An 11,684-nucleotide genomic window follows, 5' to 3' on the forward strand; every position below is an offset into this window, starting at 1 on the left:
GCTCACTCTTAAATAAGTGTATCTTACATACAATGTCTTTTGTGTTTTCTTTTGCACGCTAATGTGTGTGATTGTGTGTGCACATACACACATATACGTGATTGTGTAATGTCAACTTCATGTGCATATGTGTTGTGTAAGTCTCTTGATTATGTGTATGGTGTGATTGTGTGTACGTGGTGTGTATGTTTGTGTTTGTGTGTATCCATGTGCGAGTGTGTGCATATACGTGTGTGTGACCATGTCAATATATCCATGTACATCTTTTTTTATCTGTGTGTACGTGCACGTGCATATGTGTGTGAGTACCATATGCAAATGTGTATGAGCTTACGTCTATGTATACATGTGTGCACATGTACTTGTGAATGTGAGTGTATGTATGTGTGTATATGTATGTGCATGTACACACATGTATGTGTATGTGAAAGCTTGAGTGTGTGCATGTAAGTGTGCATATCTCTGTGTATGCACGTGTGTCCATGAGTGTGAGTGTGTGTGTTTGTGTGCATGTATCATGTGCGTGTGTGTGCATGCAGATACATGTGTATGTCGACATACATACAGATCTATTTATATATACATGCTTACATACCTAAAGATACATACATATTATATATGCGTGTGTGTGTGTGTGTGTGTGTATTTATCTATGTATGTATAGGTAGGTATATTCTCTCTCTTGTGTACATGTGTACTTGTGTATGTGTGTATCTATTTGTGCTTATATACATGCATATGCATGTATGTGTACGTGCAAGCTTGAGTGTATATGTGTGTGTGTGTGTGTGTGTGTAAGTGTGCATATCTATGTGTGTGTATGTGTGTCCATGCATGCAAGTGTGTGTGTTTGTGTAGGTGAGTGTACATGTGCGTGTATGCATATACAAACATGCAACTCTATGCATATGTTTGTGTAGGTGAGTGTATGTGTATACATGTGTGTACATGTGAGTGAGTCTGTGTACGTCTAAGTGTGTGTGCATGTACTCTATGTGGTATACATGCCATGTGTATACACATGTGTTTATATGTGCAAGTATGTATGTGTGTGCATATATGCATGTGCATGCGTGTATGTGTGCATGTGTACATGCGTGTGTGTGTGTGTCTCTCACAGACACTCAATCTCCCACGTATGCGCATACAAACATCCTCACATATACGCATATGCACATGCACATGAACCCGTCCTCTCTCTCTCTCTCTCTCTCTCTCTCTCTCTCTCTCACACACACACACACACACACACACATTCACACCTCTCTCTCTCACACACACATACACATGCACATGTAATATTAGAAGATATATATGTGTGTGTATGTGGAAGGGTGGGTAATTTGCTTTATAATGTTATATATATATATATATATATATATATATATACAAGAAACTCTCATTCAATGAGCGAATGTCTTGATGGTGACAATTAATTTGTGAGCCCCAATGCATCTAGGTGCGTGGGAAAGATACCCCCAAAGAGTGTCTTCTCTTCTCCTTTCTCCTTCTCCCTCTCCTTTCTCCACGTAAAAGGGGTAGGCAGCCTTGCTAGATTTGAATAAATGGCTCCTCCTTTGCCCACGTGGAGGGAGGGGTAGTCCTCCTTTATCTTGTAATAGATAAGAGGTGGCTCAGTGCTTCAAGGACTTTTAGAACAACAAATTGGACAAGCCGTTGTGCATGTGTTCCTTTTTAATATATGTTTTCCTTATTCACTCAAAAGTGAACCTACATTAATTAATGCCCTACTCAAGGGCATTAGTAAAGCATGCCAAGGTGAAACCTTAGCCCAACCTCCTCTAAGGGTCTTCACTCTTTACACGTGATGCCCAAACCTCCCCCCGTCTCTCTCACTCGCACCTCCCACCGCCTCCTTTCATTCCCATAACACCTATCCACGAGTGTCGATCGCGCAGACACATGGGTAGCAAATGTGAGAGAGAGAGAGAGAGAGAGAGAGAGAGAGAGAGAGAGAGAGAGAGAGAGAGAGAGAGAGAGAGAGAGAGAGAGAGAGAGAGAGAGAGAGAGAGAGAGAGAGAGAGAGAGAGAGAGAGAGAGAGAATATGATTTGATGTGTACGTAAATATTGAATTGAGGAATGAACATCATATTTAATTAAAATTAATTGAATTTGGATTCGTTTGGACCTTTAAAGTCAAGAACTTTTCACATTCACCATTCATGCCTTTATATTGGTGGCTTTGTGCATGGTGAGAGCCAGCCTTGGTGTGTAACTTTTCAAGTATGGTGTTTGGTTGTTATTTTATTCAAACAATTTTTCATATCAAAGTGGAAAATAGAAGTGCATGGTGGTGTAAGTTGTATGGTGTTTGATTGTTATTTTATTCAAACAATTTTTCATGTCAAAGTGGAAAATAGAGGTTACATCATTAATTGTTAAAAGAACATAAAATGAATAAATAGTACATAGGACTATGGTTTAATGAGAGAGAGAGAGAGAGAGAGAGAGAGAGAGAGAGAGAGAGAGAGAGAGAGAGAGAGAGAGAGAGAGCGTGTGCATGCATGTGTGTGTGTTTGTGGGGAGCTTTGTATTTAAGATATATTTTTTACCTTCTGATGGATGTTTGCACCCTACACTCTTAAGCTCTTCTCACTTGCAATTTAGCCTCCTCTAGTTAACTGTGGATTCTAGTTCTGAAGATGCAAGTTTGTTATTTGTCCGTTGTGGACTTGCGCTTTCACATGTAGTCCGTGCAATCTAATCTTCGGAATTCATCATGTAGCAATTTATGTGTTCCATGCGCGATTCCCTATACACCTTCACTTCTAAGGAGCAATCTGATCCTCAGTGGCCAAGTGTGAAGCCCCTCCTTTTTTTTTTTTCCAAGGGTAATAGGTTGATCATGATGTGTGGCAAGAGATCTTTTACATATCAATTATGAGTGTTTATCCCATTTTACAACATCTACACAATAATCATGCACATTTCTCCTTTATGCATCTTCACTCCTCAATTTAGAGCTCAGGGATTTTACACACAAAGAGAAATAGAAGCATAATCTTGACTTGTCAGTCTTATTAACGATCATTTTGTAGAGGAAGATTACAAGAGCACCATCACACTCATACTTTTGACTTAAGAACAAGGCTAATAGTGAAGTGCACGGAGATTACGAGTGTGGCTAGAAAGATTATCATAGAGATGTTATCATTGCTATTGGGTAGCTGGTAGCAATGGTATGAATGCTTGCACCCACCCAAGTTATTCTACCTAGGCACAAGAGATGCCATTTGATTGCTTAAAGGTTGGTTGTTATTAGTACTTAAAGGTTGATTGCTTAAAGGTTGGTTGTTATTAGTACTTACACACAACATAGGACTGAGGTTGGAGCTTCCAAGTGAATCCAATGCTTATAATAGCCAAGCAAGACATCTAGAGACAATGCACCATCACTTGATACTTAAGTGTTATGAGAGGATAGGTGTTGCGAGGATAGGTGTTAATTGCGAGGAGTTTCCACTAAGACTAGTTGTGTGCACCCAGAATTAGAATAAACAAAGAGAGAGAGTTCCACCTCAAACTGCAGCAGCCAGAGCAGTCACCATAGCTGAGGAAGTGGAGCAAGAGAAAGAACAGATCTATGCAGCAATTAAGCATCAAGGGAATAACCGTCAATTCTGAGTCCTCCAGACTCCAATAGAGTACCAGGGTAAGAAATTCAAGCTTTTGACTGATTCAGGCAGTACTCATTCTTTTATTTCCCTAGGATGTCTGTGTAAATTAGTCCTAAATCAAAAATCAAGGAAACCTATGCAAGTGGAATTAGCCAGTTGGAAGATTCTTTTCACTCACCTTGAGACTGACCTTATTCAGTTTAGCTTAGATGGGAATATAACAGAGTGCCAGTTTAGAGTCCTACCCCTGGGAATATATGACGGAATCCTTGGAATGGATTGGCTCCAAAAGAATCACGCTGACATTTATTATCACAAAGGAACCATCTCTTTCCTAGACCTTCACGGGAATAAAGTTCAAGGAATTGGAATTTCCGGATCCCTAGTGCTGCAATTAGTCAAGGCTTCCAAATTATTAAAAGGGCTTAGAAAAAGGCAAGCTGTGTATGTCGTTAAAATGAATTTGGTAGACATAAAATGCAAGGCTAAAGAACCAGAGTGGTTAAGTGAGTATATAGATGTATTTCCTGAAGAGTTGACTGAGATGCCTCTATCTCGTGAAGTAGAGCATGAGATCGAATTAACCCCCGGAGCTCAGCCCGTAGCCCAACATGCATACAAAATGCCAGTCCCTGAAGCCATAGAACTTAAGGAGCAGTTAAGATAATTGTTAGAGCAGGGATTCGTCAGACCCAGTGTCTCACCTTGGGGTGCGTCCGTTCTCTTTCAAAAGAAGAAAGATGGAACATTAAGACTCTGTATTGACTACAGAGGACTGAATCAATTAACAATTAAGAATAAGGATCCTATTCCTAGGATTGATGAACTTTTGGATCGGTTAAGTGGTACCCAAATGTTTACAAAGATAGATCTCAAATTCGGGTACTACCAGATCAGAATCAAGGAGCAAGACATCCCAAAGACAGCATTCAATACTCGCTATGGGCATTATGAGTTCACAGTCATGCCGTTTGGATTGACTAATGCCCCAGCGACATTCAATCATCTTATATGCAAGATATTCTCAGAGAATACTTGGATGATTTTGTTCTTGTCTTCTTTAATGATATCTTAGTATACTCAAAGAATGCTGCAGACCATGAAGATCATGTGCGCAAAGTCTTGAAAATCCTAAGGAAACACCAACTCTTTGCAAAGAAGAGCAAGTGTTTCTTCTCTGTTGACCAGGTGGAATACTTAGGATTCATAGTGTCAAAGGATGGGATTTCTCCTGCCTCCCGTGCGGGGGGGTCCTGCACACTCGGGGCCTTTCCCGCGGATGTTCGGGATGAGAGGCTAGCCCGGGGGCGGGGGCGGTCCCTCCGAGATCGGGCCCGAAAGACTCCCCTTGCCCGGAAGGCACGGGCAATTTCGCCAAGAAGGTGAAAAATCTTTTAACTAGGAGATTACTCTAACGAGTCAAGTCTTGACTAAATTAAACTGATTTGACAAAGCCTAAAGTCACGTGGTCAGATCAAGAAGAGACTTGCACTTGGTCCATGGAATTACTGCTTTTTCCTCATTTTCTGAGGCACAACCCGATGATCCCTTCCCATAGAACAAGGTCTTCTCAGGATTTAAAGTGATTAACGTAACTAATCGTATCTAGTTGTTTCTCAGGAATCCTCCGATCCAGCCTAACCCCATCCGGCCTATGGGTTAGCCAACCACCCGACCACTGAATGAATTGGTGGGATTCCTTTATAAAGATTTGATACCGAGGAAAAGAGTTCCGAGGCCCCCCTAGCCAGTGATTCATACAAAAATCAAATAGGCACCCCACATACACACCCAATATGAAATTGCCATTTATAACAGATTCGACTGGCTTTAAGACAATCCTTGAATAAAATCATAATATTTTGATCATCATTTTCCAAATACATTGTATTACAAAAATGCATCATCTGAACTCTCCGTTGCTTGCTGACAACAGTAGATGATGTAGATCTCAACCAACTGCAACATATATTTCATATTTAAGGTGGCCATCTCTCTGTTGCATAATCATCTCATTTCACAAAAGTTCATCAAACAAATAGAGGGCATGCATGCCTAAAAGCTTCCAAGTTTTTCTAGAGTATACAAATCAGCCTTCAAGCACCTCGTGCTTCATCTTCTAGGCAGCATAGAAAATCCTCGTATCTTTAGCCAGAACATGTGCATACACTCAACAGTTCTAGACATATGGTTCATAGAGTCTTCTACAGTGCTATTGGGTTTACATATGGTTCAGGCGGTCCACGTCATGCTGGCCAACCAATGAGATCCAGTATCAAATTTTTGTTCCCAAAAACCGTTCCTTTTTGTCCATCAGATATCTTCCTCGACATACGCCTGGGTGTCCTAGCAACCGTGAGCCCGTGCATCGCCTGGTCAGAACCCTCTAGGATCCTCCTTAGGTGTCCTAGCACTTCACTCAGGGACTGCTTCGTCGGCCCTCGCCCATCGTACCGAAAGCATACCATTTTAATCGTATCGAGGCTGGTCAAGACCTCAGTAGGCTTTGCCGCGGGTGACGTCCCTTGACGACTCCTTGCCAGCTATTAGTTCCGGTAGTCTATTCTTTGGGTTTAGTAACTGGAATTGGTCGCGAAGATTTTGTCTGATTTAGTTTGAGAGAAGGACAATTAGGTTTACTGTCCGACCTCATGTAGTCTAACTAAATTCATTCAGTTTAGTTCTATCAGGATTCCTTTAAACTAAACATCTAGTTTTTGGGTAAATATCCATTTAGTGGTTTTTCCAATTCAATTATCCAAGATTTTCTTTTTCCCACATAAATTCTCAACCTCAATTCATTAGGTGGAATTATGATGGAAATTCATCTTTTGATATTAGAATATAATTCAAATCCATCTTTTCTCAATTATCATGAAAATTCATCTTTTAACTAAAATATCAATACCTATTTTTTTGAATAAACTTGAAATCCTTCTTTTTCTCATTTCAATGAGTGCAATCCAATTATCATGGGAATTCCTCTTTTCCCTAAATTAAATCTATTAAAATTCTTCTTAAAAATTACATAAAAATAACCATTAATTCCTTTAAGCTAAAAATTTCACTTTTCTCATCTAAACATTTGAATTCCAATATAGTAGGAATTCCTCTTTTATCATTTAAACTTATCTATGCAAAAAGATAAATTTAACTAAATTTTTTCTCTTAAAATTTAAATAAAAATATCCATTAATTCCATTGCACTAGGAATTACATTTTCTTCATTTAATTAATTGGATTCCAATATGATGGGAATTCCTCTTTCCGCACATAAGAATTTATCTATACAAAAAGATAAATTTAACTATATTTTCTCTTAAAAATTAAATAAAAATCTTCATTATGCACTAGGAATTATACTTTCCTTATTTAAATATTTGAATTTCAATATGGTGGGAATTTCTCTTTCATCATAAAAATTTATCTACACAAAAAGATAAATTTAACAAAATCTTTCATAAATAGCATTGCAATTTTATTCTCTAAATCATTGGAATACATGGATTTCTAATGTCATGGGGATTACTCTTTTAACATAAAAATAAATTACTAAAAATTTATTTTTTTTCTAATTTACTAATTATGCATAATCATAAAAATAAATTTCTTCATGATTACAATGAGAATCATTCAATTAATCTAGGGCGATAATTCCTAGAATTTGGTAGGAAGTCCTCTTTTCATATTATGAATGAAAATGTTTTATGTGTTTATTTTACAAAAATTTTACCATAGCTCCGCTGCTATTACTGATAATTCTCACTTTAATTGAGAGAATGAAGTTTAATATTATTAATATTATTAGAATGACCACTAATTGGATCATTATCCAATTATGGATTGATTCATAATTTCTCTATGAAATAAATATCATAAAAGTATTAAAAAGCCATTACTTTGGCCTCCAATTAAACAAGCATAAAAATTACTTTTGGACTAGAGAAATGCTTCATGAGAAGCTTCATTTGGATTGAGAATAGGTCATAGGAATGACCTTTCTTTGGGGAGAGAGAGAGAAATGCTTAAAAACCATTAAAATTAAACATAAATAGAAATTTATGTGTTTCTTTATTACAATACATTAAAACATTTCAATAATATTCAAAAGCCATTAAAATTAAAGCTTCTCAAGCTTGAGAGGGGTTGAGAAGAAAGAAACATTTAGAAATTATAGAAAAAAGACCATAATCCACTCTTTACCTCCTAAAATGCTTGATTATTTAGTCACTATAGAGGCCCCCAACCAATCAATTGGTTTGTATGTCGTAGGAGTCACCAAGGAAGATTGAAGAGAGAGAGAAGCTCCAATCTCTTCAATTTGGTAGAGGTTTTTAGAGGATAATAGAAATTAAGCTTAGTTTAGAGTAATACTGGCATAGTTTAGTTTAGAGTAATACTGGCATAGTTTAGTTCACAGATAAGAATACAAAGGAATGAGGCGCCACTAACTGAGTCCAATTGAGTTCCAAAATTTTTCAGCTTTAGTTTGGCTGAATTTGGACAAGTTTTGGACTACTTTGGCTCCCTTTTTGATTTGGTTTGATTTAGGAGAGAGGAGAGATAAAAATATCCTATTATTTTTGAGTTTTAAACTCATCCAAGCATGTGAAATAGGCGCCTCCTTGAAGGTCTCCCTTTTCCTTACACGTGTCAAAAATGAATGATTACTCCAAAATATCTCATTTTTTTTATTAATACACCATAATTTTTAACTAATAAACCTAGTACTTGGTCAACTCTTCATCTTATGTGGGCATTTACTCATTTTTGGGTATTTTCTTTTATTCTTTGGGTTTATCTTGTCCCAACACTTGGATTAATCTTATAGGTCCATAGGAACCTTAATTGGGCCATAATCAAAAAAATTTCGAAAATTTGGAACCTTAGGCTGAGGTCTTCTAAATCAATTTTAATTAATTCCAATTGCACCTTGGAAACTCTATTTTGATTTTCTGTTTCAAGGAAACATTTCTTTTGATATTTGAAGAATTTATTTATCCAAAAATATCCTAATTTTTATTTGCCACTCTCTAGATTTTTTTTTATTTCACTAGGCAAAACAAGGAAAAATGATATTTTCTTGTATTGAGAAACATAGAATGATTACAAGGGATTGAAGTAGAGGCTTATTTGATATTCAGGCTGAGGAGGAATCTTACACCAAATGTCATAGGAGTTTCTCTTTTAACATTTAAATATTTCTTATAGATAAAATAAATTTATCTAAATTTTATCTTTGAATTTAATTCAAATACTCATTAATTCCAATATGCTAGGAATTTCTCTTTTCCCATCTCAATGATGGAATTTCCAAATGTCATAGGAATTTCTCTTTTAACATTTAAATATTTCTTATAGATAAAGTAAATTTATCTAAATTTCATCTTTGAATTTAATTAAAATACTCATTAATTCCAATATGCTAGGAATTTCTCTTTTCCCATCTCAATGATGGAATTTCCAAATGTCATAGGAATTCCTCTTTTAACATTTAAATGAATTACTAGAAATTCCTCTTTTGCTAATTACTATTTATGCACAAACATAAAAATCAAATTTTCCATGATTATAATGAGAATCACTCAATTTATCTAGGATGATTAATCCTAGAATATGGTAGGAAGTCCTCTTTTCATAATATAAATGAAAATGATTTATGTGTATTTTTTAGAAATTTTTCCATAGCTCCACTGCTATAAAGTTTAGTATTATTCATGTGACTAGAATAACCATTAATTAGATCATTACCCAATTATGGATTGATTCTTAATTTTACCATAAATTAAATAGCATAAAAGTATTAAAAGCCATTATTTTAACCTCCAATTAGACAAGCATAGAAATGACTTTTAGATTAGAGAAATGCTTCATGAGAAGCTTCATTTGAATTGAGAATAGGTCATAGGAATGACCATTCTCTGGGGGAGAGAGAGAAATGCTTAAAAACCATTATAAATTAAGCATAAATGGAAATTTATGTATTTCTTCATTAATACAATACATTAAAGAACTTCATTAGTACATTCAAAAGCCATTTAACTTAATGCTTCTCAAGCTTGAGAGGGGTTGAGAAGAGAAACATTTGGAGATTTAAGAAAAAGAAGACAATAATCCACACTTTACCTCCTAAATTACTTGATTCTTTGATCACAGTATAGGCTCCAACCAATCAACTGGTTTGGTATGTTGTTGGAGTCACCAAGGAAGATTGAAGAGAGAGAGAAGATCCAATCTCTTCAATTTGTAGAGGATTTTTAGAGGATAATAGAAAATATCATTATTTCAGTATAATACTGGCGTAGTATAGTTCTCCTATTTTTTTACAAAGGGTTAAGGATCTATTTATAGGTGAGGGAGGCCTCTAACCAAGTCCAACTAGTTTCTAGAATTTTTCAGGTTTAGTTTGACTGAATTTGGACAAGATTTGGACCTAGTTTGGCTCCCTTTTGATTTGGTTTGATCTAGAAGAGAGGAGTGATAAAAATATCACAATATTTTTGAGTTTAAAACTCCACCACACAAGTGAAATAGGGGCCTCCTTGAAGAGCTCCCTTCTACTTACCAAGGTGTCAAAATTGAATCATTATACCCAAAATATCTCATTTTTTTAGTAATACTCATAGTTTTTTACTAATAAACCTTGTCCTTAGTCAACTCTTCATCTTATGTGAGCATTTACTCATTTTTGGGAGTTTTCCATTTATAAATTGGATTTATCTCCTCCCCACACTTGGATTGATCCTATTGGCTGCCGATAGGAACCTTAATTGGACCATAATCCAAAAATTTCTGAAAATCTAGACCCCTTAGGCTAAGGTCCTTTATACTTCTTTTCAATTAATTCCAAATGCACATTGGAAAGTTCTTTTTGAATTTCTGTTTCAAGGGAAACCATTTTATACACTAGGAGGATGTTTATATCCAAAAATATCTTAATTTTAGATTATCTCTCTAGATATTTTCTCTCTCTAGACTAAAAAATATCACAATATTTTTGAGTTTAAAACTCCACCACACAAGTGAAATAGGGGCCTCCTTGAAGAGCTCCCTTCTACTTACCAAGGTGTCAAAATTGAATCATTATACCCAAAATATCTCATTTTTTTAGTAATACTCATAGTTTTTTACTAATAAACCTTGTCCTTAGTCAACTCTTCATCTTATGTGAGCATTTACTCATTTTTGGGAGTTTTTCATTTATAAATTGGATTTATCTCCTCCCCACACTTGGATTGATCCTATTGGCTGCCGATAGGAACCTTAATTGGACCATAATCCAAAAATTTCTGAAAATCTAGACCCCTTAGGCTAAGGTCCTTTATACTTCTTTTCAATTAATTCCAAATGCACATTGGAAAGTTCTTTTTGAATTTCTGTTTCAGGGGAAACCATTTTATACACTAGGAGGATGTTTATATCCAAAAATATCTTAATTTTAGATTATCTCTCTAGACATTTTCTCTCTCTAGACTAAAATAGGGTGTAAAACAGAATCTTTCTTTTATTTCAAAGAGGGGAAAAATTACAAGATCAGAAGGGGACGTTCTTACACCTGTAAACCTCAAAAGCTGGAGGGAGGAATCTTACATCCTACCCCACTTAAAAAAACGCGAGATGTCCTCATAGGTGGAGTATGATCTCTTTCATCCTCTTCTTCTTCTTCAATCACTTCCAGCGTTATTGCCTTGGAAGTGGACGGCCGATTTGGGAACATCTCTCCTTGACTTTCCCTGTTCTGAGGCGCAAGTCTTGCATTACTTTGGATTAAAACTGCGGGTTAGACAGTCTACCTCTAAGATTTCTATGGAAGAAAGAAACCTAATTACTTTGGAAGGAAGGAGCTGGAGACTCGAACCTTGATCCCTGATTTTCTCGCCCTAAAAACCTTGTTCCAAAAGGAGTTGGGCAATCCATACTTCGATGTCCAATGTTGCCATATATATAGGCAGTGATGTGTGTGAACACACTTAGGACCGTTGGGGCACTTTTTCCCTCTTTAGGAGGTTTTTTCCCCCGGCTTGTATATACGCCCATCCTTCTAG

The sequence above is a fragment of the Cibotium barometz genome, chromosome 38, assembly GCF_041138505.1.
Source record: "Cibotium barometz isolate CiBa-2024 chromosome 38, ASM4113850v1, whole genome shotgun sequence".
Classification (NCBI taxonomy): domain Eukaryota; kingdom Viridiplantae; phylum Streptophyta; class Polypodiopsida; order Cyatheales; family Cibotiaceae; genus Cibotium; species Cibotium barometz.